The 27,478-nt window shown below is 48.7% G+C and overlaps 1 long non-coding RNA gene across 2 annotated transcripts in view; it reads left to right on the top strand.

Annotated features, from left to right (window-relative positions):
* Positions 1–24,394, top strand: part of LOC143808724 (uncharacterized) — a 78,725-nt gene extending 54,331 nt beyond the window's left edge. Inside the window, exon 4 of one of the 2 annotated variants that reach the window (XR_013222000.1) lies at positions 21,165–24,394. This is a non-coding gene — a long non-coding RNA (uncharacterized LOC143808724). Of the gene's footprint in view, positions 1–21,153 lie in introns of both variants that reach the window. The other variant, XR_013221999.1, reaches the window with a different exon arrangement.
* Positions 24,395–27,478: the final 3,084 nt, after the last annotated feature.

Genomic DNA, 27,478 nt, shown 5'->3' with positions numbered 1-27,478 from the left:
TCGCATTATTTCGTCAGACGTAAATCTGTAAATATGAAAAAATGTAAAATAAATAATTTTCCGAAATACTACATTATTGGCTTTTCACAAAATTATACTAACCTGCAAACACGTTTTCTTGGATTATGGCGGAAACTAGATCCAGCATTACTATCACTCATGATGACTTGCTAGATGAATTTTGGCTTCGTATTTTGTGCTGAATATAAATAAAACATTGTAAAACAATATGTAGATACTAATTATTATCCATTTTTCGTATAAAAATTATACCTATAGTGATAAGTTTCATACAAAATATATGTAAGCCAAGTCCAGGCTGAAAGACAATTTGACTGTTCTGTCCCCACATAATGAGAATAAAGGTATAACTGGCTGTTAGATGCTGTGAGACTTTCCTACCTTCGTTTCCAAGAAATTGAAGACTTCACAAGCCTAGAAATGTGTGCTCACAGCAATGAGATGAACAGCAAAATGGCTAATGAGAGGAGGGAGGCAGGAAGACAAGTAGAAGCCACTCCCAGTTTGAATTAACTTAATTGACAGCAACATAAGTGACCAGTAACAACACTGAACAATAGATATCAGCATAACATTTGTAGCTGAATGAACTTTAGTTTCTGAAACCAAGTAAAGTCTTCCCACAGTGGAGGTATATGTGAAGGTACAATTGTACCTATGCAGCCTGTTAAGGTTGTAAAATTATGCAGCCTGACAAGGGTTAATATGGATCCCAGGGCCTGAAGGAGAGTTTTCCGTACCCGGCGTATAAGACGACTCCTGACTTTTGGGACAATTTTTAGGGGTTAAAAAGTCGTCTTATACGCCGGAAAATATGGTATATCTGTATGGACATTGTGTACTGGGCACAGTCAAGGGGAATAGAGTAGGGGCTTCCTTAAACTGTTCCCAAAAAGAAGGAAGGTATTCCAACCCACTTTCCTCTTGGTTTTCCATCAGCTACATACATTATGTCACAAACCAACAAAATACCTTCCAACATTAGCAAAGGAGAATAAATAGCAACAATATCTATACAAACCTAGATCTATCTATATACATGTACACTGGTAATTTATGAGTCAGATGGTTCTTATATAGCAGAAGACATAGACCGTAGCCAGACGTACAGACCACATGAACGGAGCTCATCAATCACTGGCACTTCATCTTCATTCAAACATCTGTTTTTCTTGGATAGAACATGAACCCAATTTAGATTATGTGGATGTTCACATGTCAGTGGTCCGTTTTTTGACCAGAGCCTCAGATCAAAATTACCCAAACAAGCTTATGGGTCCATGAAAAATCACTGATGTCTAGTGTTGAGCATTCCGATACCGCAAGTATCGGGTATCGGCCGATACTTGCGGTATCGGAATTCCGATACCGGGATTCCGATACTTGCCGCGTATCGGATACCGGAATCGGAAGTTCACAGATTCAAACTGCACAAATTCATCCAATGAGAATGATTCCAAGTGTGGGCACATCCTGTTCAGCATGGAGGGCATGAAACTACTGGCATGGCTGTGATTGGCTGCTGAAATGATGTCATGATGCAGTTTAAAAGTCGCTGGCGCCATTTTGCGCTCACTCTGCTGTGAATTCAGTTAGTGACAGGACGCTGTTTGCTGACTGAGGGCCAGTTTAGAGATAGCGATTTGCTTCTTTGTGCTTTCCAAAGGCTAATTTAGCAACCGCTGTGTTCACCTACTATTCACCTTGCTTTTGCCTTGTAGCGCTGTTTTCACAGCGATCTGCAAGGTCTGTGTGTGTGTGTGTGTGAGTGCAGCCCACTCTCTAGTCTGAGTGCCGCCACATAGGCCATCCATAGCTGGTTGTATTCAGTTCAGGGAGGGTGGTTCATTGCCTCATACTGTCCTTTTTTTTTTTTTTTTTGAAGTAGTGCAGGCTGCTGCACATTTTTTCCAAAAATTCCTATTAGTGTCTTTCCACCCGTCTCCAGCTAATTTGTGGAAAAACACTACATAGGATAAAGTAGAGGAGGGTTTTTGGGCCTTGCAGCGCCGTTTACGGCTGTCTGCACGGTCTCCGTGTGACTGCAGCTCTCTCTGTTTCAGATTCTCACAGAAGAACAGCGCACCACCGGGTGTAATAATCCAAAGAAATCTTTATTCAGCCATAAAGCATCAAAGCGACGTTTCGACCATATGTTGGTCTTTTTCAAGCAAAGACCAACATATGGTCGAAACGTCGCTTTGATGCTTTATGGCTGAATAAAGATTTCTTTGGATTATTACACCCGGTGGTGCGCTGTTCTTCTGTGAGAATCTGAAGCTTTACCCAGGAGGGTTCCCTGGATATGGAACGAGCGCCCGAATGAGTGAGTGCTGTCAGCCACCTTCATATTTTGCTTGCAGCTCTCTCTGTTGTCAGTTCAGCCCCCAAAAAATAAATAAATAATAAAGTTCACCAAACACACCAGTGACACCACTTTACATTTGTGTAGGCCACATTAGCTCATATTAAAGTCTAGTCCACACTTTAGCAAATTAGTGTTTCTTATACCTGTTAGGAGTTGTTCAGGAATAAGCACACAAAGCCGTTAGTACTTTTCTGCTTATCTTTATCTGTCAACCACGATGAAGAAGGCAGTGAGTAAGGCACGTGGGCGTGAGCGTGGGCGCGGAGCAGGGAGAGGACGTGGGGATTCTGTGCCTGCTGCGGGCACCGGTGACTCATCAGCACCCACTTTCACAAGGGAACAGTCGTTCATGCGCAGCTTTGTCGCAGAGCGTCGTACACCGCTGCTGCGTGAAGACCAAATTGAAGCCGTTGTGGGATGGATGGCAGCTAATGCATCAACTTCAATTAGTGCCACATCCTCTCAGACACAGAGCACTGGAGAGCAGCCATCTGTCTCTTCACCACCTGCAAAATTGCCCAGGCAGACAGAGATCCCAGGACAGGAGCCGTCTCTACTTCTGTTCTCTGAATCATCTCTTGGCTTGGAAACAGGGGGCCAGCCAAGCAGCATTGGAGAAATGGAAGAAGAGGCAGGGTGCAGTGATGCCCAACAGCTTTTTCTCTCTTCCTCTGAAGAGGCGGGTGGGCCAGTGCCTCCGGTCACTACATCGCAGGCCGCATCCGCTGATGATGACACTCAGGTGCCACTTACTGGTGCGTGCTCTGCTGCTGAGACTACCCAGGAGGAGCAGTTGGGGGCAGAGGGTAGTGTAGATGATGAGGTCCTTGACCCATCTTGGCGTGAGGGACAGGAAGGTGGTGGGAGCAGCTCTGAGGAAGAGATTCCCCGTATGGCCCAAAGAGGGAGAGGGAGGGGGAAGACTGCGGATCCTGCAGCCTCCGCTTTGGCACCCGTTAGGAGCATGTCTCTTCCAAAAGCCAAAAGGGGCGCTCCCAAGACTTGCAGTGCCTGGTCCTTTTTTGACACAGTTGCAGATGACATTTGCTATGTCAAATGCAAGGTGTGTCATCACAAAGTCAAAAGAGGGAGAAATGTCAGCAACCTCAATACCTCCAACATGTGGAAACATGTGCGCAACAGGCATTTTGCGGAGTTACAAAAACACACTGAAGAGCTAGGCCAAACAACAGCGGCAGCTACCACCTCTTCAGCTCGTGTTGCCTCTTCCTCCAGCTCACACGCAGCTGGTTCGGCTTCCTCCCAGGATCGCCGTGGAAGAACCTCTGGCCCTGTTGTCCAGAGACCCGCTGTAATTCCACCCGCAGCACCACTTTCCCAGTCATCCACACACTCCCAGCCCAGTCTACAGCCATCGGTAGTACAGGCATGGGAGAAAAGGCGGCCTTTCTCGTCAAACCACCCACGAGCACAGGCTCTGACTGCAGGCATTGCCAAACTTCTGTCACTGGAAATGCTGTCATTCAGGCTGGTGGAGACTGACAGCTTCCGTGACTTGATGTCATTGGCAGTCCCCCAGTACAATGTGCCCAGCCGCTTTTACTTCAGCAGGCAAGCCGTCCCTGCCCTGCACAAGCATGTGGAGGGACACATAAAACACGTGCCACTGAACGCCGTCAGTAGCAAGGTCCACCTCACCACCGATGCGTGGACCAGTCAACATGGACAGGGGCGATACCTTTCCCTCACTGCCCATTGGGTTAATGTCATTGAGCCGGGTACAGATCGTGCGAGTGGCGCAGGACGTGTCCTGCCCACACCAAGGATTGCAGGAATCCATTCTGTACGCATTGACTCCTCCTCTTACACCAGTTCCTCAGAATCATCGCTGCAGGAGCCGTCACAGTCCACCTCCACATGGACCCGTGATGAACGTTTACCTGTTACGACCGACATGAGCACAGCCGTGGCCAAACGTCAACAGGCCGTCTTGAAATTAATCTCTTTGGGGAATCGAAGCCACACAGCGCAGGAGCTCTGGAATGCCATCAAGCAGGAGAGCGATGTGTGGTTTGTGCCAGCGAATCTCCAAACAGGCATGGTAGTGTGTGATAATGGCCGAAATCTGGTGGCAGCTCTGGGCCTCGGCAACCTCACTCACATCCCATGTCTGGCACATGTGCTCAATTTGGTCGTGCAGAGTTTTTTGAGGGACTATCTGGATCTTGATGCGCTGCTGCACAAGGTCCGCCTAGAGTGTGCTCACTTGCGGCGTTCCAGCACGGCAAAAGCGCGCATTGCGGCTCTGCAGCGCCGACACCACCTGCCGGAACATCGCATCATATGTGACCTACCTACCAGGTGGAATTCCACGTTACATATGTTGGAGCGGTTGTGTGAGCAGCAGCAAGCTGTAATGGAGTACCAGCTGTATCAGGCGCAAAGAAGTCGCACTCAGCGCCGTACAGACTTCACAACCACAGAGTGGGCCACTATGAATGACGTCTGCCAGGTTTTGCGTCCCTTTGATTATTCCACGCGGATGGCGAGTGCAGATGATGCACTAGTCAGCATGACTGCAATGACAGCATGACAGCGATCTGCAAGGTCTGTGTGTGAGTGCAGCCCACTCTCTAGTCTGAGTGCAGCCACATAGGCCATCCATAGCTGGTTGTATTCAGTTCAGGGAGGGTGGTTCATTGCCTCATACTGTTCTTTTTTTTTTTTTTTCCAAGTAGTGTAGTCTGCTGCTAATTTTTTCAAAAAAATCCTATTAGTGTCTTTCCACCCGTCTCCAGCTAATTTGTGGAAAAACACTACATAGGATAATGTAGAGGAGGGTTTTTGGGCCTTGCAGCGCCGTTTACGGCTGTCTGCACGGTCTCCGTGTGACTGCAGCTCGCCCTGTAGTCTGTGAGCAGCCATAGCCTGGTTGTCTCCAGCTCAGGGTTCTTCACTGCGTCATACCGCAAAATCAATTTTCATTTTGTTTTAAGTAGTGCAGGCTGCTGCACATTTTTTCAAAAAATTCCTATTAGTGTCTTTCCACCCGTCTCCAGCTAATTTGTGGAAAAACACTACATAGGATAACGTAGAGGAGGGTTTTTGGGCCTTGCAGCGCCGTTTACGGCTGTCTGCACGGTCTCCGTGTGACTGCAGCTCGCCCTGTAGTCTGTGAGCAGCTATAGCCTGGTTGTCTCCAGCTCAGGGTTCTTCACTGCGTCATACCGCAAAATCAATTTTCATTTTGTTTTAAGTAGTGCAGGCTGCTGCACATTTTTTCAAAAAATTCCTATTAGTGTCTTTCCACCCGTCTCCAGCTAACTTGTGGAAAAACACTACATAGGATAACGTAGAGGAGGGTTTTTGGGCCTTGCAGCGCCGTTTACGGCTGTCTGCACGGTCTCCGTGTGACTGCATCTCTATCTGTTGTCAGTTCAGCCCCCAAAAAATAAATAAATAATAAAGTTCACCAAACACACCAGTGACACCACTTTACATTTGTGTAGGCCACATTAGCTCATATTAAAGTCTAGTCCACACTTTAGAAAATTAGTGTTTCTTATACCTGTTAGGAGGAGTTGTTCAGGAATAAGCACACAAATCCGTTAGTACTTTTCTGCTTATCTTTATCAGTCAACCAAAATGAAGAAGGCAGTGAGTAAGGCACGTGGGCGTGGGCGTGGAGCAGGGAGGGGACGTGGGGATTCTGTGCCTGCTGCGGGCACCGGTGACTCATCAGCACCCATTTTCACCAGGGAACAGTCATTCATGCGCAGCTTTGTCGCAGAGCGCCGTACACCGCTGCTGCGTGAAGAACAAATTGAAGCCGTTGTCGGATGGATGGCAGCTAATGCATCAACCTCAATTAGTGCCACATCCTCTCAGACACAGAGCACTGGAGAGCAGCCATCTGTCTCTTCACCACCTGCCAAATTGCCCAGGCAGACAGAGAGCCCAGGACAGGAGCCGTCTCTACTTCTGTTCTCTGAATCTCTTGGCTTGGAAACAGGGGGCCAGCCAAGCAGCATTGGAGAAATGGAAGAAGAGGCAGGGTACAGTGATGCCCAACAGCTTTTTCTCTCTTCCTCTGAAGAGGCGGGTGGGCCAGTGGCTCTGGTCACCACATCGCAGGCCGCATCAGCTGATGATGACACTCAGGTGCCACTTACTGGTGCGTGCTCTGCTGCTGAGACTACCCAGGAGGAGCAGTTGGGGGCAGAGGGTAGTGTAGATGATGAGGTCCTTGACCCATCTTGGCGTGAGGGACAGGAAGGTGGTGGGAGCAGCTCTGAGGAAGAGATTCCCTGTACGGCCCAAAGAGGGAGAGGGAGGGGGAAGACTGCGGATCCTGCAGCCTCCGCTTTGGCACCCGTTAGGAGCATGTCTCTTCCAAAAGCCAAAAAGGGCGCTCCCAAGACTTGCAGTGCCTGGTCCTTTTTTGACACAGTTGCAGATGACATTTGCTATGTCAAATGCAAGGTGTGTCATCACAAAGTCAAAAGAGGTCGAAATGTCAGCAACCTCAATACCTCCAACATGTGGAAACATGTGCGCACCAGGCACCCGGCGGAGTTAGAAAAACACACTGAAGAGCTAGGCCAACCAACAGCGGCAGCTACCACCTCTTCAGCTCGTGTTGCCTCTTCCTCCAGCTCACACGCAGCTGGTTCGGCTTCCTCCCAGGATCGCCGTGGAAGAACCTCTGGCCCTGTTGTCCAGAGACCCGCTGTAATTCCACCCGCAGCACCACTTTCCCAGTCATCCACACACTCCCAGCCCAGTCTACAGCCATCGGTAGTACAGGCATGGGAGAAAAGGCGGCCTTTCTCGTCAAACCACCCACGAGCACAGGCTCTGACTGCAGGCATTGCCAAACTTCTGTCACTGGAAATGCTGTCATTCAGGCTGGTGGAGACTGACAGCTTCCGTGACTTGATGTCATTGGCAGTCCCACAGTACAATGTGCCCAGCCGCTTTTACTTCAGCAGGCAAGCCGTCCCTGCCCTGCACAAGCATGTGGAGGGACACATAAAACACGTGCTACTGAACGCCGTCAGTAGCAAGGTCCACCTCACCACCGATGCGTGAACCAGTCAACATGGACAGGGGCGATACCTTTCCCTCACTGCCCATTGGGTTAATGTCGTTGAGCCGGGTACAGACCGTGCGAGTGGCGCAGGACGTGTCCTGCCCACTCCAAGGATTGCAGGAATCCATTCTGTACGCATTGACTCCTCCTCTTACACCAGTTCCTCAGAATCATCGCTGCAGGAGCCGTCACAGTCCACCTCCACATGGACCCGTGATGAACGTGTACCTGTTACGACCGACATGAGCACAGCCGTGGCCAAACGTCAACAGGCCGTCTTGAAATTAATTTATTTGGGGAATCGAAGCCACACAGCGCAGGAGCTCTGGAATGCCATCAAGCAGGAGAGCGATGTGTGGTTTGTGCCAGCGAATCTCCAGCCAGGCATGGTAGTGTGTGATAATGGCCGAAATCTGGTGGCAGCTCTGGGCCTCGGCAACCTCACTCACATCCCATGTCTGGCACATGTGCTCAATTTGGTCGTGCAGAGTTTTTTGAGGGACTATCCGGATCTTGATGCACTGCTGCACAAGGTCCGCCTAGAGTGTGCTCACTTGCGGCGTTCCAGCACGGCAAAAGCGCGCATTGCGGCTCTGCAGCGCAGACACCGCATGCCGGAACATCGCATCATATGTGACCTACCTACCAGGTGGAATTCCACGTTACATATGTTGGAGCGGTTGTGTGAGCAGCAGCAAGCTGTAATGGAGTACCAGCTGCTTCAGGCGCAAAGAAGTCGCACTCAGCGCCGTACAGACTTCACAACCACAGAGTGGGCCACTATGAATGACGTCTGCCAGGTTTTGCATCCCTTTGATTATTCCACGCGGATGGCGAGTGCAGATGATGCACTAGTCAGCATGACTGTCCCCCTTATCTGCCTGCTTGAAAAATCACTGCAAGCGCTAAGGGATGATGTTGTGGAAGAGGTGGAGGATGAGGATTCAGCATTTCCATCATCTTCTGGACAGTCAGCGCCATGTGGTTCCTCACAAACGCGTAGGCAGGGGACAGTTTGTGAGGAGGATGAGGAGGAGTCAATGGAGGAGGAAGACATCCGTCCAGAGGAGGGAGTTACACAATTGTCCAGTACTCAGTGTGTACAGAGAGGGTGGGGTGATGATGAGCGGGCAGAGATCACGCCTCCAGCAGGGGACAGCGTTTCTTGGGCAGTTGGCAGTCTGCAGCACATGGTGGATTACATGCTGCAGTGCCTGAGAAACGACCGCCGCATCGCCCACATTCTCAACATGTCTGATTATTGGGTGTTCACCCTCCTCGATCCTCGCTACCGGGACAATGTAGAAAGCCTCATCACACCGTTGAACCGGGAGCGAAAAATGTGGGAGTACCAAGACACACTGGTGAATTCCATCATCTTCTCCATTCCAACTGAGAGAAGTGCTGCTAGTGCATTCCAAAGCAGCTCAGTGCGTCCAGGCAGTGGTGGAGGCTCTGCCCAAAGAGGGAGCAGAAGCAGTGCCTCTGCCCAAGGCAAGACCAGTATGGCCCAACTGTGGCACAGTTTTCTGTGCCCGCCACAAAAGTCTACACCATCACAGACGGCTCCAGTCAGCAGGAGGCAACGGTTCCGTCAGATGGTGACAGACTACATGTCTTGCCCTCTTGCTGTACTCCCAGACGGCTCTTCACCTTTCAAGTTTTGGGTCTCAAAGCTGGATACATGGCCAGAGCTAAGCCAGTATGCATTGGAGGTGCTGTCTTGCCCTGCGGCCAGTGTATTATCGGAACGTGTCTTTAGTGCTGCAGGTGGTGTACTAACTGACCGTCGCATGCGACTATCCTCCGATAACGTTGACTGGCTTACTTTCCTGAAAATGAACAAGGCCTGGATCTCGCAGGAATTTGCCACTCCTCTTCCTGATTAAATAATTAGGTGACTGTCTACAGTATCCAGGTCTCCTGTTGCGTTCATCTTTCTACCACCTGAACTTTAATTCCTGTTCTCCAACACCGCCAGTTGAGGCTCAGAAGTGCCGTCTGCACAGTCAAAACATACGACCCAGTGTTATTGGGTTTCAGTAACGTCAGCTGATCCCCAGCTGGGTAGCCGGCAATGTGTCCTGCGACCGCCACGCTGACACAACTGAAATGTAAGGGAACCTGTCCCCCCCCCCCAAAGGCGTTTGTTACTGAAAGAGCCACCTTGTGCAGCAGTAATGCTGCACAAGGAAAAGGTAGCTATTTTTGTTTAGCTCCTTGCACACGCAGAACTTAACACTTATAAAATGTGTCCACTGATACCGTAAAACCGTCCCGGAGGTGGGACTTTCCTTCGTAGTATGACGCAGCACAGCCGTCATTCCTACCCCCTTGGCGTCGTGCCACGGCTCCTCAGCGTTGTTTGATTCCGTCCCGGAGCCTGCGCTGTTATGTTATCCCTTGGCCAGGCACACTTAGCGCTGCCCATCTTCTGACATCATTTGGTGTCAGGATGGCTGCGCCTGTGCGGCCGCGCTGGCCGAGAGCCCGCCTCGCAGTGTCTTCTGATTTAATCCCACTGGGGGCCTGAGATCCATGGACATGCGCAGTGCATATCTGAACCTCCACCTCTCACTCATCTCCCTACGGCTTCTTCAGACTGTGCGGTGTCAGCTGGTCCCTAATAGCATGCCACGGCCGTGACACCGCACAGTCTTAAGAAGCCGTAGGGAGGGGAGTGAGAGGCGAGGATATGCACTGCGCATGGCCACGGATCCCAGGCCCGCGGTGGGATTACATTAGACGACACTGCGAGGCGGGCTCTCGGCCAGCGCGGCCGCACAGGCGCAGCCAGCCTGACACCAAATGATGTCAGAAGATGGGCAGCGCTAAGTGTGCCTGGCCAAGGGATAACATAACAGCGCATGCTCCGGGACGGAATCAAACAACGCTGAGGAGCCGGGGAACGGCGCCAAGGAGGTAGGAATGACAGCTGTGCTGCGTCATATTATGAAGGAAAGTCCCACCTCCGGGACGGTCTCACGGTTTCAGGGGACACATTTTATAAGTGTTTAGTTCTGTGTTTGCAAGGAGCATCATGAAAAGAGCCACCTTTTCCTTTTGCATCTTTTTTGCTGCACAAGTTGGCTCTTTCAGCTACAAACGCCTTGGGGGGGGTTAAAGGTTCCCTTTCGACTTTCTCCAATCAGGCTTCGGCCTACATTGTGTTCCTATGCTTCTCCTGCTGTCCCTGGGCTCCAACACCACTAGTTGTTGCCTGGTAGTGCTGTACGCACAGTCAACAATCCCTCCTCTGTTATTGGGGTTCAGTAACGTCAGCTGTTCCCCAGCTGTGTGTGTGGCAATCCCTCCTATCTCCTCCACCTCCTCCTCCTCCTCCTGTCCCTGGGCTCCAACACCGCTAGTTGCCATCCAGAAGTGCTGTCCGCACAGTCCCAACAGTCCCTCCTCTGTTATTGGGGTTCAGTAACGTCAGCTGTTCCCCTGCTGTGTGTGTGGCAATCCCTCCTATCTCCTCCACCTCCTCCTCCTCCTCCTGTCCCTGGGCTCCAACACCACTAGTTGTTGCCTGGTAGTGCTGTACGCACAGTCCCAACAGTCCCTCCTCTGTTATTGGGGTTCAGTAACGTCAGCTGTTCCCCAGCTGTGTGTGTGGCAATCCCTCCTATCTCCTCCACCTCCTCCTCCTCCTCCTGTCCCTGGGCTCCAACACCGCTAGTTGCCATCCAGAAGTGCTGTCCGCACAGTCCCAAAAGTCCCTCCTCTGTTATTGGGGTTCAGTAACGTCAGCTGTTCCCCAGCTGTGTGTGGCAATCCCTCCTATCTCCTCCACCTCCTCCTGTCCCTGGGCTCCAACACCGCTAGTGTGAAGGAAGAAATTAAGAAAGAATCTCCATTTTGTGCTTTTCGACTCCATTTTGTTGTTTTGATATAAATTTTGTTAGTAGGCTAAAGGTTACAGCTGTTATGAGATTTTGATGAGACCTTGATTGTTGCAACCTCGGTAGAACATGAGACTGAGGGTGTATTGTTCTACAAAACTTTGACGCACAGATTGTTCCTGCATTCTTATAGGCTAAGAACCGTGAGCGTGTTCTTATGCTGATTGGTTGAAGTGTAATTTCTATGACTATGATAAAGTCATGCAGAATAAACGGGGGCTAGAGATCTGCTCGATCCCCCATACAGAGACACACGTCTCCGTCTGGTCATTTTCAGTTGCCGGCAACACCTTATATATTAATTTGGAAATCACTGGGTTAACCGTGAAGGATCACTTTAAATCCTCCCTCAACAGTTGGTGCCGAAACCCGGGATCCAAGCAGGAACGCTTCTGCCCCCCGGAGGACAACAAGACAAAGGACCCTCGGACCGGATGCAGGCACTGGAAAATTGGGACTGATCATCCCCCACAACAACCACGGTAAGTTGGCAGTTATACTGTTCAGACTAACCGTTTGGTGTGGTTTTCCTGTGTTTGTTGCTGCAAAGAGGATCTGAGGTTTGTCCCCGGAGTGGGATGATTCTTGGGTGGAATCATATAGAGGTGTAGTTCCGTTGGAAGCCCAGTGCTCGAACCGTACCTCATAAGGGACGGACACCCCGGATTAACCAGTGATGTAATTCTCTTTACAGTCAAAATACCCTGAATTCCTGATCACTGTTAGAATCAGGCGCGGTGAGGTGATCGAAGATTGGGTAGGATGCGTAACTCAGGAATACATAGATATATATGTGTGTTATGGTTCTCAATGGCAAGAGAACATAGCCCAGCAAACATAAGAACTAGCTCTTGGAAGGATGGAAACTAAACTGACCATGAACTAAACCTGCCGCACAACTAACAGTAGCCGGGTAGCGTAGCCTGCGTTTTATCCCTAGACGCCCAGCGCCGGCCGGAGGACTAACTAATCCTGGCAGAGGAAAATATAGTCCTGGCTCACCTCTAGAGAAATTTCCCCGAAAGGCAGACAGAGGCCCCCACAAATATTGGCGGTGATTTTAGATGAAATGACAAACGTAGTATGAAAATAGGTTTAGCAAAATTGAGGTCCGCTTACTAGATAGCAGGAAGACAGAAAGGACACTTTCATGGTCAGCTGAAAACCCTATCAAAACACCATCCTGAAATTACTTTAAGACTCTAGTATTAACTCATAACATCAGAGTGGCAATTTCAGATCACAAGAGCTTTCCAGACACAGAAACGAACTACAGCTGTGAACTGGAACAAAATGCAAAAACAAACAAGGACTAAAGTACAACTTAGCTGGGAGTAGTCTAGAAGCAGGAACATGCACAGAAAGGCTTCTGATTACAATGTTGACCGGCATGGAAGTGACAGAGGAGCAAGGCTAAATAGCGACTCCCACATCCTGATGGAAACAGGTGAACAGAGAGGATGATGCACACCAGTTCAATTCCACCAGTGGCCACCGGGGGAGCCCAAAATCCAATTTCACAACAGTACCCCCCCCTCAAGGAGGGGGCACCGAACCCTCACCAGAACCACCAGGGCGATCAGGATGAGCCCTATGAAAGGCACGGACCAAATCAGAGGCATGAACATCAGAGGCAGTCACCCAAGAATTATCCTCCTGACCGTATCCCTTCCATTTGACCAGATACTGGAGTTTCCGTCTGGAAACACGGGAGTCCAAGATTTTTTCCACAACGTACTCCAACTCACCCTCAACCAACACCGGAGCAGGAGGCTCAACGGAAGGCACAACCGGTACCTCATACCTGCGCAATAATGACCGATGAAAAACATTATGAATAGAAAAAGATGCAGGGAGGTCCAAACGGAAGGACACAGGGTTAAGAATCTCCAATATCTTGTACGGGCCGATGAACCGAGGCTTAAACTTGGGAGAAGAAACCCTCATAGGGACAAAACGAGAAGACAACCACACCAAGTCCCCAACACAAAGCCGAGGACCAACCCGACGCCGGCGGTTGGCAAAAAGCTGAGTCTTCTCCTGGGACAACTTCAAATTGTCCACTACCTGCCCCCAAATCTGATGCAACCTCTCCACCACAGCATCCACTCCAGGACAATCCGAAGATTCCACCTGACCAGAAGAAAATCGAGGATGAAACCCCGAATTACAGAAAAAGGGAGACACCAAGGTGGCAGAGCTGGCCCGATTATTGAGGGCAAACTCCGCTAAAGGCAAAAAAGCAACCCAATCATCCTGATCTGCAGACACAAAACACCTCAAATATGTCTCCAAGGTCTGATTCGTCCGCTCGGTCTGGCCATTAGTCTGAGGATGGAAAGCAGACGAGAAAGACAAATCTATGCCCATCCTAGCACAGAATGCTCGCCAAAATCTAGACACGAATTGGGTACCTCTGTCAGAAACGATATTCTCCGGAATACCATGCAAACGGACCACATTTTGAAAAAACAGAGGAACCAACTCGGAAGAAGAAGGCAACTTAGGCAGGGGAACCAAATGGACCATCTTAGAGAAACGATCACACACCACCCAGATGACAGACATCTTCTGAGAAACAGGAAGATCCGAAATAAAATCCATCGAGATGTGCGTCCAGGGCCTCTTCGGGATAGGCAAGGGCAACAACAATCCACTAGCCCGAGAACAACAAGGCTTGGCCCGAGCACAAACGTCACAAGACTGCACGAAGCCTCGCACATCTCGAGACAGGGAAGGCCACCAGAAGGACCTTGCCACCAAATCCCTGGTACCAAAGATTCCAGGATGACCTGCCAACGCAGAAGAATGAACCTCAGAAATGACTTTACTGGTCCAATCATCAGGAACAAACAGTCTACCAGGTGGGCAACGATCAGGTCTATCCGCCTGAAACTCCTGCAAGGCCCGCCGCAGGTCTGGAGAAACGGCAGACAATATCACTCCATCCTTAAGGATACCTGTAGGTTCAGAATTACCAGGGGAGTCAGGCTCAAAACTCCTAGAAAGGGCATCCGCCTTAACATTCTTAGAACCCGGCAGGTAGGACACCACAAAATTAAACCGAGAGAAAAACAACGACCAGCGCGCCTGTCTAGGATTCAGGCGTCTGGCGGACTCAAGATAAATTAGATTTTTGTGGTCAGTCAATACCACCACCTGATGTCTAGCCCCCTCAAGCCAATGACGCCACTCCTCAAAAGCCCACTTCATGGCCAAAAGCTCCCGATTCCCAACATCATAATTCCGCTCGGCGGGCGAAAATTTACGCGAGAAAAAAGCACAAGGTCTCATCACGGAGCAATCGGAACTTCTCTGCGACAAAAATGCCCCAGCTCCGATTTCAGAAGCGTCGACCTCAACCTGAAAAGGAAGAGCAACATCAGGCTGACGCAACACAGGGGCGGAAGAAAAGCGGCGCTTAAGCTCCCGAAAGGCCTCCACAGCAGCAGGGGACCAATCAGCAACATCAGCACCCTTCTTAGTCAAATCAGTCAATGGTTTAACAACATCAGAAAAACCAGCAATAAATCGACGATAAAAGTTAGCAAAGCCCAAAAATTTCTGAAGACTCTTAAGAGAAGAGGGTTGCGTCCAATCACAAATAGCCTGGACCTTGACAGGATCCATCTCGATGGAAGAGGGGGAAAAAATATATCCCAAAAAGGAAATCTTTTGAACCCCAAAAACGCACTTAGAACCCTTCACACACAAGGAATTAGACCGCAAAACCTGAAAAACCCTCCTGACCTGCTGGACATGAGAGTCCCAGTCATCCGAAAAAATCAAAATATCATCCAGATACACAATCATAAATTTATCCAAATAATCACGGAAAATGTCATGCATAAAGGACTGAAAGACTGAAGGGGCATTTGAAAGACCAAAAGGCATCACCAAATACTCAAAGTGGCCCTCGGGCGTATTAAATGCGGTTTTCCACTCATCCCCCTGCTTAATTCGCACCAAATTATACGCCCCACGGAGATCTATCTTAGAGAACCACTTGGCCCCCTTTATGCGAGCAAACAAATCAGTCAGCAGTGGCAACGGATATTGATATTTAACCGTGATTTTATTCAAAAGCCGATAATCAATGCACGGCCTCAAAGAGCCATCTTTCTTAGCCACAAAGAAAAAACCGGCTCCTAAGGGAGATGACGAAGGACGAATATGTCCCTTTTCCAAGGACTCCTTTATATATTCTCGCATAGCTGCATGTTCAGGCACAGACAGATTAAATAAACGACCCTTAGGGTATTTACTACCCGGAATCAAATCTATGGCACAATCACACTCCCGGTGCGGAGGTAATGAACCAAGCTTAGGTTCTTCAAAAACGTCACGATATTCAGTCAAGAATTCAGGAATCTCAGAGGGAATAGATGATGAAATGGAAACCACAGGTACGTCCCCATGCGTCCCCTTACATCCCCAGCTTAACACAGACATAGCTTTCCAGTCAAGGACTGGGTTATGAGATTGCAGCCATGGCAATCCAAGCACCAACACATCATGTAGGTTATACAGCACAAGAAAGCGAATAATCTCCTGGTGATCCGGATTAATCCGCATAGATACTTGTGTCCAGTATTGTGGTTTATTGCTAGCCAATGGGGTGGAGTCAATCCCCTTCAGGGGTATAGGAGTTTCAAGAGGCTCCAAATCATACCCACAGCGTTTGGCAAAGGACCAATCCATAAGACTCAAAGCGGCGCCAGAGTCGACATAGGCATCCGCGGTAATAGATGATAAAGAACAAATCAGGGTCACAGATAGAATAAACTTAGACTGTAAAGTGCCAATTGAAACAGAATTATCAAGCTTCTTAGTACGCTTAGAGCATGCTGATATAACATGAGTTGAATCACCGCAATAGAAGCACAACCCATTTTTTCGTCTAAAATTCTGCCGTTCACTTCTGGACAGAATTCTATCACATTGCATATTCTCTGGCGTCTTCTCAGTAGACACCGCCAAATGGTGCACAGGTTTGCGCTCCCGCAGACGCCTATCGATCTGGATAGCCATTGTCATGGACTCATTCAGACCCGCAGGCACAGGGAACCCCACCATAACATCCTTAATGGCATCAGAGAGACCCTCTCTGAAATTCGCCGCCAGGGCGCACTCATTCCACTGAGTAAGCACAGCCCATTTACGGAATTTCTGGCAGTATATTTCAGCTTCGTCTTGCCCCTGAGATAGGGACATCAAGGCCTTTTCTGCCTGAAGTTCTAACTGAGGTTCCTCATAAAGCAACCCCAAGGCCAGAAAAAACGCATCCACATTGAGCAACGCAGGATCCCCTGGAGCCAATGCAAAAGCCCAATCCTGAGGGTCGCCCCGGAGCAAGGAAATCACAATCCTGACCTGCTGAGCAGGATCTCCAGCAGAGCGAGATTTCAGGGACAAAAACAACTTGCAATTATTTTTGAAATTTTGAAAGCAAGATCTATTCCCCGAGAAAAATTCAGGCAAAGGAATTCTAGGTTCAGATATAGGAACATGAACAACAAAATCTTGTAAATTTTGAACTTTCGTGGTGAGATTATTCAAACCTGCAGCTAAACTCTGAATATCCATTTTAAACAGGTGAACACAGAGCCATTCCAGGATTAGAAGGAGAGAGAGAGAGAAAGGCTGCAATATAGGCAGACTTGCAAGAGATTCAATTACAAGCACACTCAGAACTGAAGGAAAAAAAAAAAAAACTTCAGCAGACTTCTCTTTTCTCTCCTTTCTCTGTCAATTAATTTAACCCTTTGTGGCCGGTCAAACTGTTATGGTTCTCAATGGCAAGAGAACATAGCCCAGCAAACATAAGAACTAGCTCTTGGAAGGATGGAAACTAAACTGACCATGAACTAAACCTGCCGCACAACTAACAGTAGCCGGGTAGCGTAGCCTGCGTTTTATCCCTAGACGCCCAGCGCCGGCCGGAGGACTAACTAATCCTGGCAGAGGAAAATATAGTCCTGGCTCACCTCTAGAGAAATTTCCCCGAAAGGCAGACAGAGGCCCCCACAAATATTGGCGGTGATTTTAGATGAAATGACAAACGTAGTATGAAAATAGGTTTAGCAAAATTGAGGTCCGCTTACTAGATAGCAGGAAGACAGAAAGGACACTTTCATGGTCAGCTGAAAACCCTATCAAAACACCATCCTGAAATTACTTTAAGACTCTAGTATTAACTCATAACATCAGAGTGGCAATTTCAGATCACAAGATATGTGTATGTCCAGGGGCGTCCGGAGGGGTTAAGTCTGAGACGCCCTCCTCCTTTCACTGAGTACCGCGATTTGCGCGGTGAGGTGATCGAAGATGGGTAGGATGCATAACTCAGGAATATATTGATTTAAATATTTCCAGGGGTGTCCGGAGGGTTAAGTCTGAGACGCCCTCCTCCTTTCACGGAGTACCGCGATTTTGGGTTGTCCCAGCGGGGGACAGGTAAAAACCCCAGTGGAATAGACTAAGCGGCCGCTCTGGTATCTATGCACGACTAAGTAGGGGTATTTAACTCTAAAGGAGAATCAGTCCGTGGAAGAAGAAGACTTTGAATTGTGTGATAAAAATTTGATATTGTTAGCCCAAAGAAGGGAAAAGAAATCTGTCAGGAATGCAGGGAAAATATTCTCAATCTGGTATGTGAATTGTGCGATGAAGATTTTGTAGAAATTAATTAAGTCTGAGAACTGCTGTATTTCCGGTTCTGCGTTTGTCTCTAAAATATCCGATGGGCGGGGGGAGTTATACAGCTGCGTTATGGCTTTCTTCTGTGCTGTGGAATGCTTTGATTCTTCCTATCTCCGTGTTTCTGGTAGGGAGGGGCTGCGCTCTTGAGTCTCTCTGTGTTTTCTTAGTGTTGTACGCGCTGGTAGATCTGTGAAATATTGTAAATTGAAAGTGAAATCTGGTTGTGCCCCTCAATCCCAAGGCACCAATATATATGTTGGGTTGTCAGAACTTAGTGCGCCTCCATCCTGTGATCCGGCTGCGTGGATCTGTGATGTATGCGGAGTTACTAATTCTCAGTGTAGAGAGGTCTGTTACAATTGTGAAGCAAGAAGACCCGGAGTTGTAGCCCCCACCTTTCCCTTGCTAAACGCTGACAGCAATTCCCCGCTCCAAATACAGCCCTCCTTTCACAGCTGCAAGGACAGCAGCGTTTCTTATCAGCTCCAGCCCTCCCACCTTACACAAATCCAGTCTCATGCTAAAATATCCCTTTTAACCCTGTCTGGGAATCTCTCTCCCCAGCCCCACCATGCAAATTCTCAGATCAAGAGCTTGTTTTAATTAGAGTAGATGACAGACCCAATAAATATACTCTTATAAAACCTATCCCTGTGGGACCTTTCCCTGAAGTTACTGCTCAGTTCGTAATCTCTTCTATATGTTCGGTAAATTTACTGGGGGCAGATTTATTATTACAGTTCTGCTCCAGGATATAATTCCAAGATGATGGTCAGATGGTCCTTGCGTTATATAACTCCTATGCAAATGAATATAAAGAGATGTGTATCCTACTTGCCCTTCCTACGGTTATGATGGTCCTGATAGACCCAGATTCTCCCCAAATAATGCCTGTAGAACCAGTAAAAGTGTTTCTCAAACCTGGTGCCCCTTTTTCTAAAGTCCATCAATACCCTTTGAAATATGATCAGGAGCAGTGTCTCAAGGGGCAAATACAAATGTTATTTGATAATGGTGCCCTGATACCCTGTGTTTCCCCATGTAACACACCCTTGTTTCCCGTCAAGAAAAAGACCCCACCCGGCCAACCCCCTGCGTACCGGCTGGTACAAGATCTACAGGCATTTAATGCAGTTACTGTTCCAGAAACTCCGGTGGTGCCTAAGCCACATACTCTTTTGTCCCAGATATCTCAGGATGCCGCTTGGTTCATAGTTATCGATCTTGCCAATGTCTTCTTCAGCATTCCATTACACCCAGATTGCCAGTTCTGTTTGCATTCATTTATCAGGGATGACAATTGACGTGGACAGTTATGCCAAAGGGGGGCCAGTCATAGCCCAAGAGTGTCAGGCCTACCTTGCCACTTATGGCCCCTTGCAACCAGGAGAGGCTATGGCCACCCCACACGATGTATATAGTATCCTTAACCAAGTACAACCTGGCCACATGTCCATGGCTAGACAGCTGCGACTTCAGTGTGCTATTCTCATGCCTACTAATGTGATTTTAAAAAAAGGTGCACTGTCCTAAACCCCGCTGCTCTTCTCCTAGTTCCTATGGATCCAAAGGGGGGGGAGTAGGTGACATGAAAAAGGACACTCTTTCTTTCTAGAATGGATCCAGAGGAACAAGATTAGGTTTCCAAACTATATGATTGTCTAGAATTGATGTCTCAGGAAACGGCTGGTCTCTAGTGTGCCTATTCTAATGCTGATTTTGAGCTTTTTGTAGAAGGATCCCGTCACCAAGATGACCAAGGACGCTTCTGTACCAGATATGCTGTGGTCTCAGAACATGAGGTAATCAAGGCAGAGTCAATGCCAGCTCATATGTCTGCATAAGAAGCAGAGTTCATAGAAACGTACAAACTAGCAGAAGGTAAGACTGTAAATATCTACACTGATTCCAGGTATGCCTTTGGCATTGCACACGATTATGGGCCTATCTGGAGAGCCAGGGCTTTCCTGACAGCAAATGGCCACCCCATTAAACATGCTGAGGCAGTCCAGCAACTTATGAATGCACTACAGTTTCCCACCCAAGCAGGCATTATAAAGGTAAAGGCACATACCAAAGGCACTGATGGACGGACAAAAGGGTAACGCACTGGCAGACCAGGCTGCCAAGAAAGCAGCAAGCACTCCTGTAGCCTCTAGAGTACATCACCTAGACACCCCACCATCTCCACTTGTGTTGAAAGACATCTTAGCCCGGTTACAAGAACAGGCAAGTAAGGAGGAGAAAAATAGGTGGCAAAAGATAGGGGCTTGCTCTGATACCGTCACTGGACTATGGGGGAGGGGTGAAAAGGTCTGCCTACCACAGGTACTGTACCCAATGATGGCACAGGTTCTGCACGGGAATGTGCACCACTCGAAGACGGCCATGTGTGACACCCTACAGAAACAATGGATTGCCCCCGGGTTTTCCACCTGCGCAGAAAGCCAGGTACAGAGCTGCATGATATGTGCCACACATAATCAGAGTAGGACAGTGAAAACCCCATCCAAACACACTCCCCGGCCCTTTAACCAATTCCAGAGACTGCAGATTGATTATATTCAGTTACCCAGGGTAGGGACGTATGAGTATGTGTTGGTCTGCATTGATTTATTTTCAGGTTGGCCAGAAGCCTACCCAGTTGCCAAAGCTACGGCTAAGACAACGGTGAAGAAACTGATGGCTGAGATCATATGCAGGTATGGAGTTCCTGAAGTCATTGAAAGCGATCGGGGCTCCCATTTTACTGGAGAGATCATGTCAGAGGTAATGGCAGCACTGGGGGTAAGTCAAGCATTGCATACTCCATCCACAGAACAGTGGAAGAGTGGAGAGACTAAATGGAATTTTTAAGCTTAAAATCCAGAAGGCAATGGCAGAGACTGGTAAACCATGGACAGAATGCCTCCCTCTAGCTTTGTTTTCAGTAAGATATACCCCAAACAGGAAGACAGGACTGTCACGTATGAGATTCTGTTTGGCAGGAGCCCCAATCTTGAATGTTTCTTTCCACAACAGTTGCAGCTCAAGTACCAGGACTTGACTAGCTATGTGCAGGCCTTACATGGACACCTTGCCAAAGTGCATTTAACTGTCTTCAGTTCTCTTCCAGACCCAGACAAGGTTCCTGGACACCATCCCTTTGTGCCAGGAGACCTGGTGTATGTGAAAAAGTTTGTGCGCAGAGATTGTCTCCAGCCGAGATTTGAAGGACCTCACACCTTGAAGGAAAGAGCACCTGGATCCATGCCTCACACTGTAAAAGAGACTGTTGTTTTTGATCCTGGAACTGAGGGCTATCCTCGCCCCTACCTCTTTGGTCCCTATTGTAAAAATAAGAATTCTGGTCCCACTATTCTCTGGGTAAACCTGACAGCCCCGGCGAATATCTGGCAATTTGATTTCTGTGATGTAGTCAAGTGCCCCGAGACTGAACGGGTGGTAGAGGAGATCATCCAGTTTTATATGTGTTACCAGAAATGACAACAATAACTGTTATTATTGGTCAGATGCTGCTTGGAATACGGGAGATGATTGGGGATATAAATCTAGTGAAGCCATGTTCCCAAGGATGGGACGGGTAGGAGTCTTCGTGAGAGAATGCATCTAACAGCCCTTCTGCAACCACTTAGGGGCTGTAAATGGGGTAAAAGTTGTCACCCCCTCCTCCTAAATCTCGAAAGTCCCCAATCTGCTGACCTGCAGACATTTGTACTGGGAAGGCATTATAATTATGTATTTAGTAGTGGATACCATGGGAATTTAGGCCATATACAGCTCCAGGATATTAGTTTCAGACCAACCAAAGCCCCTGTTACCAGTACACCTAAAACAGGCCCAGGTGAGCGTTTGCAAAATGTAGTTAATGAAGTGATCCCCATTCCAGGTCTCAGTTGGCAAGAGGTTTTCTCCATAGAAACACAAACAGCCCCATGGAAAAATCTATGGTTAGAATGGGTGAGATACAATGTAAGAGTCCAGAATATCTCTGTAGGATGTATTGCTTGTGCTGCTGCGAATACACACCTATACACACATGCATTGCTTTTTCCTGATGACAACACCACTGCCTGTGTCATGAACTTGTTGAAAGGTTTGAAGTCCACTGATTGCCCAGATTATGTCCCACTAATTCATGAGGAACCTAAACTAAAGGTCCCAGGAGAAGTAACCGTATTAGCTGACAATTACACCTGCTATAATTCCCACGACACCACAGGTACACTAGTAGGGATCTTCGAGACAGGTTTCTACAAAGGGAGCAGTTCTCTAGATACTGATTTGCTAATCAAACATACAGAATATATGTACGACATTTATTGGTTATGTGGAGATGGTAAGCTCCGTCCTAGGTTGCATAATGCCTGGATAGGTCAATGCACCCTTGTTAAACTAGCCATGCAGTTCAAGATTTTATTTTTGGGATCCAAAGATACCTGATGAACCTACCAGAAAGAGGAGAAGTCTCGATCAGCTCCACATGAGTTATGAAGAAGATCCACTAGTATATATTGATGCTATTGGGGTGCCAAGGGGGGTGCCTGACCAGTTTAAAGCCCAGAACCAGATTTATGCTGGCTTTGCTTCTATAATCCCACAGTTGCAGATTAATAAAAATGTTGAATGGATCAAATATATATATGTATATATTACAGTGAACAAAGATTTGTTAATTATAGCTGTGATGCCTTTTAGGGTATAGTTGAGGATTTGGGCCCTAACACTTGTATGACTCGTGCTGCAACCCGACCTAAGAGAATTACACTGAATCCTGTTCAGACAAGATCACATGCAGTGACATAAGCTGACACAGGATTGTGGTTGGTGGATACTGGAGACACTAACTTTTGGGAGTAGGCTGACAGTAATCCTTTTGGGAAGAAGCTGTAGACCAGCATGTCATGTCGCCCCCACCACCAGAGAACCAACCACATCAGGTAGGGTAAGACAGATACAGGAGTATTATCCCTGGAGGCCCTCTGACTAGCTATGCAAAAACAATTGGCTGACCCTGAGAACCAACCTCTCTCATTTTACAAACAAATAATGATAATATGATGGACGTATAAGTGCACCTAGGCAGGCCTAGGTAGTTAGTGAAAGCAACTCCGACTGGCACCTTCCTCAATCAAGAAGTAGACCCACCAGAGTACGATGGTACTGATCCAGGGGAGATCCCTAAGTGTATCCCCCTCAAGAGAGTAAACAAAACCCCCCATTCTCAAATGATGTTAAGAGATTTAGTTTAGGGACAGTGGGAGAACTCCATGTGAGGTTAGTGAAGGGTTCAGCTGCCTGGAGGCCTCTCGCTAGGGGAGAGTTTCTGAGGTGTCTGGATGAAGAAATCCACCTCCCCTTTTCCCATCACATGGACAGTCTCGAAGGATCTTTCTTAAGGGAAAAACTTAGTATTTAGGGGGGATTGTCAAGGTGAAAATATATTTTCTTATATACTTTTTGTACTGCTATACTCTTATACTGTGAAACAATAACTTTTTCCTATGCTTGCAGATATAACTGTATTTAAAATGGCTGCCAGTATTCACCTTTATCTTTGTCATGTATGTAATACTAAAACTTGTTTTTTTGGTGTATTTCTGTGTGTATTAGGAAATGCTGCACTAGGATAACTAGTGATGAAACCAAAAGCGTTGCTATCTCTGCTCTTCTCTACACCGATTTTATAAAGTTATCTGATGAAGATGTTGAAGCCAAGCGCATGGCTATCTTCAAAAGATCCCCACTACTGTTATCAATAATTGTTATTCGTAAATTCTAGTATACAGGGGGGACGGGTACGCCGCAACAGCCATGGCTGGTAACATGGCACCAGTCATGTGAAGACCAGTATCCCTCGAGCTTATAGCTTGGGATAGTACCTCTGATGCTGGACATTAATTAACAAAATTTATCTAGGGGGGAATGTGAAGGAAGAAATTAAGAAAGAATCTCCATTTCGTGCTTTTCGACTCCATTTTGTTGTTTTGATATAAATTTTGTTAGTAGGCTAAAGGTTACAGCTGTTATGAGACTTTGATGAGACCTTGATTGTTGCAACCTCGGTAGAACATGAGACTGAGGGTGTATTGTTCTACAAAACTTTGACGCACAGATTGTTCCTGCATTCTTATAGGCTAAGAACCGTGAGCGTGTTCTTATGCTGATTGGTTGAAGTGTAATTTCTATGACTATGATAAAGTCATGCAGAATAAACGGGGGCTAGAGATCTGCTCGATCCCCCATACAGAGACACACGTCTCCGTCTGGTCATTTTCAGTTGCCGGCAACACCTTATATATTAATTTGGAAATCACTGGGTTAACCGTGAAGGATCACTTTAAATCCTCCCTCAACACTAGTTGTTGCCTGGTAGTGCTGTACGCACAGTCCCAACAGTCCCTCCTCTGTTATTGGGGTTCAGTAACGTCAGCTGTTCCCCTGCTGTGTGTGTGGCAATCCCTCCTATCTCCTCCACCTCCTCCTCCTCCTCCTGTCCCTGGGCTCCAACACCGCTAGTTGCCGTCCAGAAGTGCTGTCCGCACAGTCCCAACAGTCCCTCCTCTGTTATTGGGGTTCAGTAACGTCAGCTGTTCCCCAGCTGTGTGTGTGTGGCAATCCCTCCTATCTCCTCCACCTCCTCCTCCTCCTCCTGTCCCTGGGCTCCAACACCGCTAGTTGCCGTCCAGAAGTGCTGTCCGCACAGTCCCAACAGTCCCTCCTCTGTTATTGGGGTTCAGTAACGTCAGCTGTTCCCCTGCTGTGTGTGTGGCAATGCCTCCTATCTCCTCCACCCCCTCCTCCTGTCCCTGGGCTCCAACACCGTTAGTTGTTGCCTGGTAGTGCTGTACGCACAGTCCCAACAGTCCCTCCTCTGTTATTGGGGTTCAGTAACGTCAGCTGTTCCCCTGCTGTGTGTGTGGCAATCCCTCCTATCTCCTCCACCTCCTCCTCCTCCTCCTGTCCCTGGGCTCCAACACCGCTAGTTGCCGTCCAGAAGTGCTGTCCGCACAGTCCCAACAGTCCCTCCTCTGTTATTGGGGTTCAGTAACGTCAGCTGTTCCCCTGCTGTGTGTGTGGCAATCCCTCCTATCTCCTCCACCTCCTCCTCCTCCTCCTCCTGTCCCTGGGCTCCAACACCGCTAGTTGTTGCCTGGTAGTGCTGTACGCACAGTCCCAACAGTCCCTCCTCTGTTATTGGGGTTCAGTAACGTCAGCTGTTCCCCTGCTGTGTGTGTGGCAATCCCTCCTATCTCCTCCACCTCCTCCTCCTCCTCCTGTCCCTGGGCTCCAACACCGCTAGTTGCCATCCAGAAGTGCTGTCCGCACAGTCCCAACAGTCCCTCCTCTGTTATTGGGGTTCAGTAACGTCAGCTGTTCCCCTGCTGTGTGTGTGGCAATCCCTCCTATCTCCTCCACCTCCTCCTCCTCCTCCTGTCCCTGGGCTCCAACACCACTAGTTGCTGTCCAGAAGTGCTGTCCGCACAGAGCCAAACACCTCGCCAATGTTTTAGTGGGGTTCAGCACCGCCAGCTGTTCCCCTGCTGTGTATACGGCAACGTGTACTGCGACCGCCACGCAGGCACAACAAGTTAAATTTAAGGGAACCTGTCCCCCCCCCAGGCTTTTGTTACTGAAGGAGCCACCTTGTGCAGCAGTAATGATGCAAAGGGAAAAAGTGCCTCTTTTCGTGGTGGTCCTTGCACATGCTGAACCTAACACTTATGAAATGTGTCCCCTCCTACCGTGATACCGTCCGGTAGGTGGAACTTTCCTTTGTGATGTGACGCAGCACAGCCGTCATTCTTACCCCCTTGGCGCCGTGCGCCGCCTCCTCAGCGTTGTTTGAATCAGTCCCGGAGCCTGCGCTGTTAGGTTAGCCCTTGGCCATGCACACATTTTGCGCTGCCCGTCTTCTGACATCATTTGGTGTCAGGCTGGCTGCACCTGTGCGGCCGCGCTGGACGAGATCCCGCCTCGTACTGTCTTCTGATTTAATCCCACTGGGGGCCTGAGATCCATGGACATGCGCAGTGCATATCTGAACCTCCACCTCTCACTCATCTCCCTACGGCTTCTTCAGACTGTGCGGTGTCAGCTGGTCCCTAATAGCATGCCACGGCCGTGACACCGCACAGTCTGAAGAAGCCGTAGGGAGGGGAGTGAGAGGTGAGGATATGCACTGCGCATGGCCACGGATCCCAGGCCCGCGGTGGGATTACATTAGACGACACTGCGAGGCGGGATCTCAGCCAGCTCAGCCGCACAGGCGCAGCCAGTCTGACACCAAATGATGTCAGAAGACGGGCAGCGCAAAATGTGTGCATGGCCAAGGGCTAACCTAACAGCGCAGGCTCCGGGACTGATTCAAACAACGCTGAGGAGGCGGCGCACGGCGCCAAGGGGGTAAGAATGACGGCTGTGCTGCGTCACATCACAAAGGAAAGTTCCACCAACCGGACGGTATCACGGTAGGAGGGGACACTTTTCATAAGTGTTAGGTTCAGCATGTGCAAGGACCATAATTAAAAGAGCTAAGTTTACCTTTTCCAGCATTACTGCTGTACACGATGGCTCTTTCAGCTACAAACGCTTGGGGGGGGGGGTTAAAGTTTCCCTTTCAACTTGCTCCAGTGCAGGCTTCGGCCTACACTCTAATCCCTCTCCTCCTCCTGCTGACCCTGGGCTCTAACACCGCCAGTTGGGGCCCAGATGTGCTGGCTGCACAGAGCCAAACACCTCGCCAATGTGTTAGTGGGGTTCAGCACCGCCAGCTGTTCCCCTGCTGTGCAGCCGGCAGCGTGTCCTGCAGCAGCCACGCAGACACAAGAACTGAAATTGAAGGGAACCTGTCCCCCTCCCCCAGGCATTTGTATGTTTTACAGCCACCTTGTACAGCAGTAATGCTGCATGTGTGCAAGGTGGCTCAGAAACTTATTCTCCTTGCCCAGGTTGAACTGAACACGTCTAAAATGAGTCCTCTGCGACCATTAAAACGTCCCTCAGGTGTGATTTTCCTTTGTATTGACACGCAACAAGCTCCTTGGTAGCGCTGCCCGTCTTCTGGCATCATTGTTTGGCTGCCTGCGCCTCTGCAGCCGCCTTGCCCCACACAACGCCCCTCGGTGTCTTATTTATTTGGACTGCGAGGGTGTGATTGATGGGCATGAACGGTGCATTTCTTCGCCTGTCCCTCATCTCCTTCCGCCTTCTTCGGACTGTGCGTCTTCATGGCCGTGGCATGCGATAAGGGATCAGCTGACGCCGCATAGTCTGAAGCGGGTGTAAGAACCCAAGCGAGAGGCGAACATATGTACTGCGCCAGGCCATGAATCCCAGCCCCGCAGTGTTTTAACAATGTTAAGACACTGGGGGGCTGGGATTCATGGTCATCGCAAACCGCAACAGCCGACATAACATTATGTCAGA

Source organism: Ranitomeya variabilis, chromosome 2 (genome assembly GCF_051348905.1).
Source record: "Ranitomeya variabilis isolate aRanVar5 chromosome 2, aRanVar5.hap1, whole genome shotgun sequence".
NCBI classification, from domain to species: Eukaryota; Metazoa; Chordata; class Amphibia; order Anura; family Dendrobatidae; genus Ranitomeya; species Ranitomeya variabilis.
The sequence above is the reverse complement of the archived record's forward strand: the minus strand, read 5'-3'. Positions and strand labels throughout refer to the sequence as shown.